The sequence below is a fragment of the Hordeum vulgare genome, chromosome 7H, assembly GCF_904849725.1.
Source record: "Hordeum vulgare subsp. vulgare chromosome 7H, MorexV3_pseudomolecules_assembly, whole genome shotgun sequence".
NCBI lineage: Eukaryota > Viridiplantae > Streptophyta > Magnoliopsida > Poales > Poaceae > Hordeum > Hordeum vulgare.
The window spans coordinates 211163386-211177261 of record NC_058524.1 but is presented as its reverse complement, the minus strand read 5'-3'; the positions used below and the strand labels follow the sequence as shown (position 1 = coordinate 211177261).

The 13876-nt window shown below is 45.1% G+C and overlaps 1 long non-coding RNA gene across 4 annotated transcripts; it reads left to right on the top strand.

Annotated features, from left to right (window-relative positions):
• Window positions 1-474: 474 nt before the first annotated feature.
• Window positions 475-12921, top strand: LOC123413260. 4 transcript variants are annotated; one of them, XR_006613707.1, is made up of 4 exons: window positions 475-821; window positions 1105-1183; window positions 1312-1414; window positions 1543-1621. It is a non-coding gene; the product is annotated as an uncharacterized LOC123413260 (long non-coding RNA). The 4 variants fall into 4 exon arrangements; XR_006613709.1 differs by lacking the exons at window positions 1312-1414; window positions 1543-1621 and adding an exon at window positions 11678-11786 and having other exon boundaries at window positions 482-821; XR_006613708.1 differs by lacking the exons at window positions 1312-1414; window positions 1543-1621 and adding an exon at window positions 12880-12921 and having other exon boundaries at window positions 483-821.
• Window positions 12922-13876: the final 955 nt, after the last annotated feature.

Sequence of the window (13876 nt, the reverse complement as noted above, 5' to 3'; positions counted from 1 at the left end):
TTTAGATTAAAAATATTATTTCCCACAAAAAAAATTCTGTAGCAATTTTGGGAACTTGGTATGGCCTTTGTTTAACACAACACATTAAGTAAAACTGACATTTATATGTTAATCATATTTCCACAGCAGACAAAAAGATATTTGTATTTGCATAATTTCTATAACAACATTGTGCCATTCTACATATTCGAAGGTGTCACCTCCTTTATTTTGTATCATTTATTCAAAGAGAATAGATATTAGCATGAGAATATTTTATTTGTGTAGGTATGATGTGTCATGTGTCCAAGAATCAAATACAATAAGCTACACTGCAAGAGTGCCTCCTCCCGCTATCCACGTCATCCCCTAGCTATTGGGCAGGAGAAGAGAAAAAAAATTCAGGCCAGCGATTGGAAAAACTTGTCTGCTTGGCAGCTTGTTGACATTGGCCCACGTAGCCAGCTTTCCTTCATGGAGAAGCTACCTCAGGCCATCACGCCAACCCCTCTGTCCTGATGCGTTCCCTTCTCTCCTTGTCCAACCATCACGATCTCTGCCGGCGCCTGTCCTCGCCCACGATGAAGAAGACCAAGTGATGTTGTGCCACTCGGGGGTGCCTCCCTCGCGCGGCCACATGCCTGTATCCTCCCGCTTTTCTCGTTGTCGCCTCGCTCGGTGCTCGACTGGAGGAGCTTGATTCGTCGCGCCACTGTTGCGGCCAGTCTACCTCCTCCTCGGCACTGAATAGGAGGCCTGCACCTGTGTGTGCACCATCTTGGGGGAAGGAGGTTATCGGGGCTGGCTTCCCTTTTGTTCTGGTCCTGGAGCTCCGCGCGTTGGTGAGTCCCCAATCCATTCCACACTCTCTCCCCCTCTCTCTAAGTCTCTCTCTTCCTCTCTCCGTCATAGGGGATCTGCCGGCCTTGAGGTATGGCGGCCATGAGAAAGACTATGGAAGATGTTTGATGAAAGGGCAGCCGCTGCTTTTTGCAACTGTTTTTTATGAGGCCCAATTGCTAAATTGCACTGATAAATTATGAAATGCATAAAGATCGCAGTGGTTTCATTGCAAGTGGAGCTCTCCACGGATTTATTTTTATGAGGCACTTGTTGTTCTTTCAGGTTGTTCTCTAATTGGTGCGATTTCAGTTGGCAATTTCCTATGCTTTTTACTATGGAAGATGGCAGCAAGGTGATCCAGGTAAGATTTGCACTTTGGCTTATTGTTTCGTTCATCTTCAGTTCAGGAATCAGAGTCATCCCTAGACCATAGCATGATATCTCTGAATTTTGCATGTGTGTCTTGGAACAAACGGACATTGCGCATAGGTGCTGTTTACTCTGCACTCCGTCAGGAGGCTAGAGTTATCAGGTTTTCCAACCAGTTATGGGCAGTAGTGGATATATGTGTTCAATGATGGATTGATGAGAGGTAAAAAATTCTAAAAAAGATTTAAATTTCAAGAACACGAGGATAGTTTCTTGTTGTGTACTGCAAGACACTTGTAGTTGCAATGGCAAGGTAACCAGAACTCAATTTGTTCTCTCATATTCATGTAGGGTCACCTTTGAATATAGATAATAGATGGAGTTGTAAAATAGTGCCGCTGCTGCCCTCTAGTTACTACCAAATTGATGGTAAATAGCATTACGAACTCATTTTCTTCATTTTCTCCTATACAGATGAATCTCACCGTTTTTGCTGGCAGGGGAGAGGAGTTCCTCCGGGGAGGTGGCTGCTCCGGCTAGGTGGCGAAGTCGCCGGCGGGATGGGGCGGCGGAGGAGGGTGCGGGCGATGGAGGGGGGTGGCGACGAGGCTCCAGGGCATCCGGGGCGAGGAGGAGCGTCAGGGAGGCTGCTCGTGCTCCTAACGGCGTGGCCGGATCGGAGGAGTGGTGCGGCCTGCAGGGGGGAGCCGATGGGGAGGGGAGCCGATGGGGAGGGGGGTGGCGACGGTGGGGAGGGCGGGGAGGCGCCGGCCGGTGGGGGAGGGCGGGGAGGCACCGGCCAGTGGGGCAGGAGGTGGCGACGGTGGGGAGGGCGGGGAGGGCGGGGAGGTGCCGGCCGGTGGGGAGGGCGGGGAGGCGCCGGCCGGTGGGGAGGGCGGGGAGGCGCCGACCGGTGGGCGCAAGCTGGATGGGGGAGGGAGCGTGCGGGAGGAGGGCGACGAGGTGGGTTTTTTTTTTTGAAACAACGAGGTGGGGTTGGAGCGTTACACTGGGCTGCCGTTAGTGGGTTGATGTCTTTGCCGTCCGCTGTGCTCCCAGGCAGACGACAAAGGAGCTTTTGGCGGACGGCAAAGAGCCGGCAGATGGCAAACGTAATGGCTACAACTGCGATTTTTCTTTGCCGTCTGCATGGGTCATCTTTGCCGTCAGCCATGTCTTTGCCATCAGCCATGTCTTTGCCATCAGCTCGGTCCATCTTTGCCGTCCGCTAGCTGACGGCAAAGAAGCGACTCATGGCAAAGCACTTCTTTGCCATCTGTGAGATCTTTGCCATCAATTTTTTGGTAGCTGACGGCAAAGAGATTCTTTGCCATCAACCAGCAGACAGAAAAGACCCGGCAGATGGCAAATTTTCTGATTCCAGTAATGTGAGACACTCTTCGGTCAATAACCAATAGCGGGACCTGGATGTCCATATTGGCTCCTACATATTCTACGAAGATCTCTATCGGTTAAACCTTTATGTCAAGGATTGAGTTAATCCGGTATGTTGTTCCCTTTTACCTTCGGTATGTTACTTTCCCGAGATTCGATCGTCAGTATCTTCATACCTAGTTCAATCTCGTTACCGACAAGTCTCAATCACACATACTGATGTGTGTGGTCCGATGAGCATTGCGGCATGCGATGGATATCGTTATTTTCTCACCTTGACTGATCACTTAAGTAGATATGGGTATATTTACTTAATGAAACACAAGTCTGAAATGTTTGAAAATTTCAAGCAATTTTAGAGTGAAGTTGAGAATCATCTTAACAAGAAGATTAAATTCCTATGAGGTGATCAAGGAAGAAAATATCTGAGTTATGAGTTTGGCACTCACCTAAGACAATGTGGAATTGTTTCACAGTTGACACCGCCTCGAACACCACAGTGTAATGGTGTGTCTGAACGTCGTAATCATTCTTTATTGGATATGGTGCGTTCTATGATGTCTCTTGCCGATATTCTGTTATAATTTTGGGGTTATGCATTAGAGACAACTACATTCACTTTAAATAGGGCACCATCTAAATCATTTGATACAAAGCCGTATGGACTGTGGTTTGGCAAGAAAGCAAAGTTGTCATTTCTTAAAGTTTGGGGATGCGATGCCTATGTCAAAAAGCTTCGTCCAGAAAAGCTGGAACCCACTGCGGAGAAATGCGTCTTCATAGGATACGCAAAAGAGAAAGTAGGGTATACCTTCTATCTCAGATCCGAAGGCAAAGTGTTTGTCGCTAAAAATGGAATCTTTCTTGAGAAAGGGTTTCTCTCGAAAAAAATGAGTGAGAGGAAGATAGAACTTGATGAGGTTGTTGAACCTTTACTTCAACCAGAGTGTAGAGGAGCGCAAAAATATGTTTCTATGGGGCCTATTTCAATTGAAGAGGAAGGTAATGATGATGATCATGGAGCTTTGGATCAAGTTGCTATCGAACCTCGTAGGTCAACAAGGGCACGCACTGCTCCTCACTTATATGGTAAAACTGTCTTAACAGTCATGTTGTTGGACAAGCTATGGAGAAGCGATGGTGAGCCCGAATACCAAAAAATGTTTAGAGGCCATGAAATATGAGGTAGGATCCATGTATGAAACAGAGTATGGACTTTGGAAGTATTACCTGAAGGGCGAAAGGCAATTCGGAATAAATGGATCTTTAAGAAGAATGTGAGCTAGGTTATTGACTCTAGTGCAAGTGGGAGATTGTTGGAAATATGCCCTCGAGGCAGTAATAAAGTGGTTATTATTATATTTCCTTGTTCATGATAATCGTTTATTATCCATGCTAGAATTGTATTGATTAGAAACTCAAATACATATGTAGGTACATAGACAACACAGTGTCCCTATTGAGCATGTAAAGGACTAGCGCACCAATCAAAGATGGTCAAGGTTTCCTGGCCATAGACATGCGTTGTCATTTGATAACGGGATCACATCATTAGGAGAATGATGTGATGGACAAGACCCAAACTATGGATGTAGCATATGAGTGTGTCAGTTTATTGCTATGGCTTTCTGCATGTCAAGTATCTGTTCCTATGACCATGAGATCATGGAACTCACTGACACTGGAGGAGTACCTTGTGTGTATCAACGTCACAATATAACTTGGTGAGTTTAGAGAGGCTCTACAGGAATCTTCGAGGGTGTATGTTGAGTTGGCATTGATCAATACTGGGATTTGTCACTCCGTGTGACGGAGAGGTATCTCAGGGCCCACTCGATAATACAACATCACAACAAGCTTGCAAGCAATGTTATTAAAGAGTTAACCACGAGATCTTGTATTACAGAACGATTAAAGAGACTTGCGGGTAACGAGGTTGAACTCGGTATATAGATATCGATGATTGAATCTCGGGCAAGTAACATACCGATGGATAAAGGGAACGGTATACGGGATTGATTGAATCCTTGACATCGTGGTTCGACCAATAAAGATCTTCGTAGAATATGTAGGAGATAATAAGGTCATCCAGGTCCCTCTATTGGTTATTGAACAGAGAGTTTCTCGGTTATGTATGCATAGTACTCGAACCCGCGGGGTTTGCACAATTTAGGTTCGGTGATGATTTGGTATTAATAAGTTATGTGTTGTTTGTTTATTCTGAATGTCCTTTCGCACTTCAGGTAATACTTCCAAAGTTCATAACTTGTTGTCATACATGGATCCTACCTCGGATTTCATGGCCTGTAAACATTTTTTGGAATTCGGGCCCACCATCGCTTCTCCATAGCTCGTAGGTTCACTGTTGTCCAACAACATGACTATTAAGACAAGGTTACAATACCACTGAGGAGGAGTGCGTTCCCTTGTTAACCTACGAGGTTCGATAGCAACTTGATCCAAAGCTCCATGATCATCATCATTAGCTTCCTCTTCAATTTAAGTAGGCCCCATAGAAACATCTTTCTACGCTGCGCTACTCTCTGGTTGAAGTAAAGGTTCAACAACCTCATCAAGTTCTATCTTCCTCTCACTCATTTCTTTAGAGAGAAACTCTTTCTCAAGAAAGGTTCCAATTTTAGCGACAAACACTTTGCCTTCGGGTCTGAGATAGAAGGTATACTCTACTATCTCTTTTGGGTATCCTATAAAGACACATTTCTCTGCTTTGGGTTACAACTTTTCTCGATGAAGCTTTTTGACATAGGCATCGCATACCCAAACTTTAAGAAAAGACAACTTTGCTTTCTTGCCAAACCACAATCCATACGACATCGTCTCAAAGGAATTAGATGGTGCCCTATTTAAAGTGACTGTACCTGTCTCTAACGCCTAACCCCAAAATGATAACGGCAAATCGGTAAGAGACATCATAGAATGCACCATATCCAATAAAGTACGATTACGACGTTCAGACACACCATTACACTGTGGTGTTCGAGGCGGTGTCAAGTGTGAAACAATTCCACATTGTCTTAGGTGAGTGCCAAATTCATAACTCACATATTTGCTTCCACGATCAGATCATATGAATTTAATCTTCTTGTTAAGATGATTCTCAACTTCACTCTGAAATTGCTTGAACTTTTCAAACATTTCAGACTTGTGTCTCATTAAGTAAATATACCAATATCTACTTAAGTGATCAGTGAAGTGAGAAAATAACGATATCCACCGTGTGCCTCAATGCTCATCGGACCACACAAATCAGTATGTATACCCGTATCTACTTAAGTGATCAATGCTCATCGGACCACACACATCAGTATGTATACCCGTATCTACTTAAGTGATCAATGCTCATCGGACCTTTGGACTATGTTCATGATAATTGAGTTTAGCTAATCATATTACTAATAAACTCCAACTCAAATTGACATCCCTCTAGTCATTCGAGTGTCACATGATACGAATTCACTAATTCAAGTCCGATCATCACGTGAGTTGAGTATAGTTTCAACGATGAACATCTCAATGTTGATCATATCAGCTATATGATTCATGCTCGACTTTTCGGTCTCTTAAGTTCGGAGGCCATGTGTGTACATTCTAGGCTCGTCAAGTTTAACCCCGAGTGTTCCGCGTGTGCCACTATTTTGCACCCGTTGTATGTGAACGTTGAGTTTATCACACCCGATCATCACATGGTGTCTCGAAACGACGAACTGTCGCAACGGTGCACGTGAACGTTGAGTCTATCACACCCGATCATCACGTGGTGTCTCGAAACGACGAACTGTCGCAACGGTGCACTGTCGGGGAGAACACAATTTTATCTTGAAACTTTAGTGAGGGATCACCTTATAATGCTACTGTCGTCCTAAGCAAAATAAGGTGCATAAAATTATTAACATCACATGCAAATCATAAGTGACATGATATGGTCATGAACTTGTGCTACTTGATCTCCATCACCAAAGCGCCGGCATGATCTCCATCGTAACCGGCGCCGCACCATGATCTCCATCATCATGCTGCCATCGAGGTTGTCGCGTTCTCTATGCTGTTACTACTAAAGTTACTGCCTAGCAATATAACAAGAGCATCTACAAGCACAATTTTTTAACGACATCCCTATGGCTCCTGCCGGATGCCGTAGCATCAACGCGCAAGTCGATATTTAACTATTCCAACATGATCATCTCATACATCCAATATATCGTATCATGTCATTGTCCATATCACATCACATGCATACCCTGCAAAAACAATTTAGACGTCCTCTAATTTGTTGTTGCATGTTTTACATGGCTCCTATGGGTATCTAGTATGATCGCATTTTACTTATGCAAAACTACAACGGTGTTACACAAAACCATGGACCGCCTTGGTCAAATATGATTAAACTAAAGTTGAAGAAACAGACTCCCGCCAGTCATATTTATGCAACAAGTTGCATGTCAGTCGATGAAACCGGTCTCTCGTAAGCGTACGAGTAAAGTTGGTCCGGGCCGCTTCAATCCAACAATGCGACCGAATCAAGAAAACACTAAGGAGGGCAGCAAATTGAACATCAACGACCACGAACTCTTTTGTGTTCTACTCGAGATACCATCTACGCATGAACCTAGCTCTGATACCACTGTTGGGGAATGTTGCATGGGAAACAAAAATTTCCTACGCACACCCAATACCTATCCATGGTGATGATCATCTACGAGAGGGGAGAGTGAATCTACTTACCTTGTAGATCTCTAAGAGGAAGCGTATATAACACGGTTGATGTAGTGGAACATCTTCGTGATCCAAATCAACACCGTCCCACGAACTTTGTCCCGATCTAGCGCCGAACGGACGACACCTCCGCGTTCATCACACGTACAACTCGATGATGATCTCCGCCTTCTTGATCCAGCAAGAGGGGGCGGAGAGGTAGATGAGTTCTCCGTCAGCGCGACGACATGACGGCGATGGTGGTGGAGCTAGTCCAACACGACTTCGCCTAAACACCGCTGAAAACTAGACTAGAGGAGAAACAGATCTAGAGAGAGGGCAACACGTGGCTGATTATTCTATCTCAAAAACCCCCAAAACCTCTAGTATATATATGAGGAGAGGAGAGGAGGCTGCCTTGGCCCCTCCTCCAAGGAGAGGGGTTGGCCGAACCAAAGGAGGAGTCAACCTCCTTGTGGGAAGGTGGATTACTTTGGGAGGACTCCTCCTTTCCCTTCCTTTTAAAAGTTCTTTGCCTTTTAGCTCTTCTTCTAGCCACATGGGCCCTTGAGAGAGGCTTTGGACAGCCCAACAGGGGCTAGTACACCTCTTATCACAGCCCATGAAACCCTTGGGGAGTCACAACCCTCCCGGTGGTCCCCCAGTACCCTCCCACAGTCCCGGTACACTACCGATGATCCCAAAATGTTTCCACTGACCAAAACAGGACTTCCTATATATCAATCTTTACCTACGGACCATTCCGGAGCTCCGTGTGACTTCCAAACAACCTTTGGTCACCAACACCTATAACTCAACTATACCAAATCGTCACCGAACCTTAAGTGTGCAGACCGTGCGGGTTCGAGAACTATGCAGACATGACCCGAGACACTATCCGGTCAATAACCAATAGCGGGACCTGGATTTAGATATTGGCTCCTACATATTCTATGAAGATCTATGTCGGTTGAACCTTTATGTCAAGGATTCGGTTAATCCCGTATGTTGTTCCCTTTTTCCTTCGTTATGTTCCTTGCTCGAGATTCGATCGTCGGTATCTCCATACCTAGTTCAATCTCATTATCGACAAGTCTCTTTACTCGTTCCGTAATACAAGATCCCATGCCTAACTCCTTAGTCACATTGCTTGCAAGGCTTGTTGTGATATTACCGAGTGGGCCCCGAGATACCTCTCCGTCATACGGAGTGACAAATCCGAGTTTCGATCCATGCCAGCCCAACAGACACGTTTGGAGATACCTGTAGAGCACCCTTATAGTCACCCAGTAATGTTGCAACGTTTGATACACACAAGGTATTCCTCCGGTGTCCGGGAGTTGCATGATCTCATGGTCATAGGAACAAAAACATTGACATGCAGAAAACAGTAGCAATAAACTGACACGGTCATATGCTATGTTTATAGTTTGGGTCTTGTCCATCAGATCATTCTCCTAATGATGTGATCCCGATAACAAGTGACAACACTTGTCTATGGTGAGGAAACCTTGACGAAAGAGATGATGAAATAATGGTTTATAAAAACCAACGACTTTGTGAAAGCTGCATTTGCAAATGGCTAGGAAACAAACTGGTGCCCTTGTCCACAGTGTGACAACTATAAAAAGAGGACAAATGCTGTAATGATTAAACACCTGCAGAGGAGGGGGTTTAAGCCTAATTATACTATGTGGACATTTCATGTGAGTTTGTACAACGCATCAGAGCTGAGGTGGTTCGTCGTCGCGCTGATGAGCATGGTACCGGGATCGAAGACATGGTGGAAGACTTTGATGATTCTCGAGATTTGAACGAAGAGATGACGAAATCTGCAAATGCCTTCTATGAAATGTTGGAGTCTTCAAAACGTCCTCTCCACGAGCACACTGAGCTTTGTCAGCTGGCTGCCATTGCATAAGTAATGGCTCGGAAGGCTCAGTTCAACTTGGGAACAGAATGCTACGACACGATGATGACACTATTTGGACCCTTTCTACCCAAAGGCCATGTCATGCCTACAAACCTGTATCGGTCAGAAAAAATACTTCATGTACTTAGGATGCCCTATGAGAAGATAGATGCCTGTGAGAAAGGATGTGTATTATTTAGGAAGGAGTATCCACACTTGGTCTATTGTCCCAATTGCATGTCTTGCACGTATCTTGTGGTAGACAACGGTATGGGTGAGAAGAGGCAGACCAAAATCGAGTTAATGTTGTTCGGTATATGCCTATCATACCAAGGCTTCAACGTATTTTCATGGTCGAAGAGAGAGCCAGACAGATGACATGGCACAAATTGGGCAAAATAACAAAACTAGATGCGGATGGGAATAATATGGCGGTACACACATCGGATGGGAAGCATGGAAACATTTCGGTGAATTATATCAGGGTAAAGCGACAGATCCAAGGAATCCTTGAGTGTGCGTCGCCATGGATGGTGTCACATCCCTAGCTTCCTTTTGATGATTAGCAAGATTGTGCTCATGTTTATTCTTGCATTAAAAAGTGAAAATAGGAATCAAAGAAAAACCCTAGCACTTCTATATTCAACTAAATTCCAATGAAGCAAAAGTTCAATGAACCCAAAATAGCCTTCATAAAAGCCCGCCCTTTTTTGATAAATATTGGAAACAATATTTCAGGGGTGGATCTCTTTTTAAAAATACATTTGGCATTTTAATTAAATCACAAAAGCCAGTGAAATCACCCAAATATGTGATTTTAAATATTTCAGAATATCATAAAATATTGAAATATTTATGTGGGCTTGGAAATAATTCAAATACCACCCACAACTATTTTCACTATTTATGGGAATAGTTTGGAGCCAAAATAAAATCAAACAAATCTTAGAAATGATTTAACAAAAATCAGAAAAGGAAAGAAAATAGAAAAGTGTTACCTCTCGCTCCTCCGTGTCGTCTTCCCTCGCCAGTCGACACCACGAGGTGGCCGCCGCTTCCTCCGGCGAGGCCACGTACCTGGGTGCCTGCCTGGCCACCCCGTCGCGCTGGCCGCGAAGGGAAAACCCTCCTGAGCCCGTTCCTACCCTCTCCCTCTACCCATTCGCTCTCCTGCCCTCTCTCCTTTCGGCCGCCATTGGAGCCGAGCTCGAGCTCGAGCTCGCCGTCGTCTCCGGCCAGCACAAGCCTCCCCGAGAACTCCATCGTCTCCGCCTCGTAGAGTACGTCATACACGCCAACGGAATCAAGCTCCCGAGCCCTACATCGCCCCATCGACATCGTCTTCTTCCTCTGATCACGGACATTCGCCGCTGTCGTTCTCCCTCTCCAGGCCATCCCCGAGCCCGCTCTCGATGCCTCTGCAACCCCCGTGAGCTCAAGGTGCCTTTCCCCCTCATTTCCCCCTCGATCCCGAGCTCTAGGCCTCGATTTCACCAGATCCCGACGAGATCCGCCGAGGGATCTCGTCGCCGGTGACGCTTCGATGATCAGTTGGTCATTCCGAGGCGACCATCGGCTCTAGCTCGTCGAGTAGGACGCGTAGATGCCTAGCAGCAGCCGTAGTGCGCTTTGTTTGGATGACCTCGTTATTGCCCGAGCTCCGGCAGCCGCCGAGCTCGTCGCCGGCATCGACTCCGGTTGTTTCAACCCCCAGGACTTGCAAAAATAAGCTCGCGGGCGAAGGGATGTTCCTCTAGTGCCTTCCGCCACTTGTTTGTTCGCCGGAGGAGTATTTCCGATGCCCTCTGCCGTCCCTGGAGCCACCGGCGGCTCATAGCCGGGTTTGACCCCCAGCGCTGGTGGGTCGACTCCCCAGAGTCTCTAACAAGTGGGGCCAGCCCCAGGTTAATTAGGATTAACCTAATGAAAGTTAAAGAAAAATATTAAATTGCTATCCAGTCACTACCAAGTGGGCCAGCCACTGCTAATTATCTAGTTAACTTAAAGTTTAACTAAAAACTAACCGAGTCACCGACCAGTGGGTCCCACTGGTCAGGTTTGACTTTCATCGGCGATATTGACCTGCTGATGTCATGCTGATGCAATAATTCTATTTTTGTTTTAAAACAATTCAGAATAAGTTCAAAACTTTGGAAATTCATACAAAATTAAATATAACTCCAAATCTATCAAATAATATATGTAAAATGATCAGAAAAATTCAATGAACACAATGGTGCTACTTTCATGCATGACAAACAAAGTTATGAAACAACATAAGGTCAAATCAATTAAATGAATTTGATAAATATCTTATTTCAATTAATATTTGAAATTGATTTCAAAGTAGCATCAAACCAAGGGTTTGATAGCCCCACTAGCTCATGCTACATTTCATTTCATGCCATGATCATGCATCATATTGTTGCATATGAATGATATTGATTGTCATTATTATTTCGGTAGGCTCTGCCCTTCCGGATACCTCCGAATATCTGACTGAAGGATTTAATCCTTCTCCTGAGCAACAAGGCAAGCACCCTTTTGATCATCCTGATATAATCCCATGTTCCTGCTCCTGCTCCCACTTATTGCATTAGGACAAAATATTTCCAATGCTTTACTTCGGTAGCTGAACCTATTCCTTTGCATGACCTGTCATTGTCACAGTAAATAGCCAAACCTTGCAACCTAGCATACCTGGTAGTTTCTTCTGGGTGATGAACATGAATGGATGAATGTGTTCTAGTGACAAAGAATAAGTGTGGAACCTGATTTGGTAAAGGTTCCGATGAAAGGCTATGTAGGAGTACATGGCGGGTTGTTTCATTGGAACCGTCCTTAGGAACTGAGTTCCTTGTATGTAATCCAAGACTAGATACTACCACACATTGGGTTCCGATAACTCGACCCTCTCGGCTTATTAATCGCCTAGTACTCGGTACAGGAGTTGCAAGTAGTTTGTGGTGTTTATAGTCATGCTGGTGGCCGTGCATGGTGTTGACCTTAGAGGTGGGCTGTCATGCAGTAGGCAGTGGCACAGTGTACCAAGTGGCACCCGGGTGGTGGGCTTGGGAACCGTGCGCACATCGTTTGGGGCCGTAGAGGAAACCTTGGCTGGACTTCCGTGCGAGTTCACTCTCAAATAGGCGATAAACCTAGACTAGGTTTTAGCGTGGTTAACGGTCGTGGCCGACTCCCTCGCTGGGCTTCCGCTTGAAGGTTGCCGAGGTGCATGACGTGCACATGGCGATAAGTGGCGAGTGCGTGTGTGAAGAAGTACACCCCTATAGGGTTATGATCTATTCGAATAGCAGCGTCCGCGGATATGGACTACTTGGAGAGATATGTTGTTCATAGATAACTTTAATGGCTACTCATAAAAGTATCAAGATAAGTGTGAGTATCATGTATGGTATTTCCGTAGGGAGACGGAAAGGAATCCATGATAGTGTATTGTTGTGGTGGTAGTGGACACGTGTACTACTTATCAAAGTTGTTTAAAACTATTTAAAATTGTAGTTTAGTCTAGCCAAGAGTCAAAGCTGGCTTGCTGCATGAAACTCCACAACCCCCTTTATTGATACATGTGCATGAGTAGATAGATCTGTTCTAAAGTCTTGCTGAGTACCTTTGTACTCATGTTTGTTTAATAAATGTTGTAGAAGATACCCACAAGCCAACAGGTGGGTTCTGCCTAGACCTCGATGATGACGAGTAGCTGGTGTCCCAGCTACGACCTGGCCCCTATCAGAAGGGATCTGTAGATAGTTAGGCTTTATGCTTTTTCCTTTCAATTGTGTGTACTCCGACAACTTTAATGCTTCCGGTTGGTTTGTATGACTTTGCTTGTATGACTTGAGTGTCGGGTCATGTGACCCCTACCTGTATGAACTTATTATGCAAGACTCTTCCGAGTCTTCTAAAGAAATATTGTGATGTTGTATGGTTATGTTGTGATGCTATTGTTGTATCTATGCATATCGAGTATGTCATGCATACATGTGATGCACTCTGATATGTATGGGATTCGACACCTAGTCGTATGCCCTTAGTAGCTCTCTATACAGAGAAATGCCCCTTTGTGTTTCCACCGAGCCTTGGTAGTTCGCTACTGCTCCGGACACATTGTTTGACCGCTATATATCCTTCTTAGTTGTTGTATTTGTCCCTACAGGGAAATGTCACGCGGTGTAATGGATTCCTTGTAGCTTGCTACGACTCGTCTACACTCGCTGATGACCGAGACGTGCTTTGTTGGGTTATGTATGCCTGTCACTGTACAATTGACCCACTTTAGTTTATGATTAGTTATGTCGACCCGGGTTCTTTGACTTTGGAATGCTAGTGACACAATTGCATACGTGAGTCAAAAAGCGCAAATGGTCCCCGCTAAGGTAAGGTGGCAGCCGTGGGGTTAACCGTGCGTGAGACCGCAAAGGGATGCGATGTGTTACAGGCTGGATTCCTATGGCTTAGGATCACGGTCCCGACAGCATTGGTATCAGAGCATGAATGACTGTAGGATTACCAAGCCAAACTGGTCGAAGTCGAGTCTAGAAATGCTTTAGTTATATGTAAGGGAATTGTTTGTGGAAGGGAACGTAAGGTTCTTGCTTCTCTTCTCAAGCCATTCTGTTCTAGTTATCCTCATCTTTTCTACGG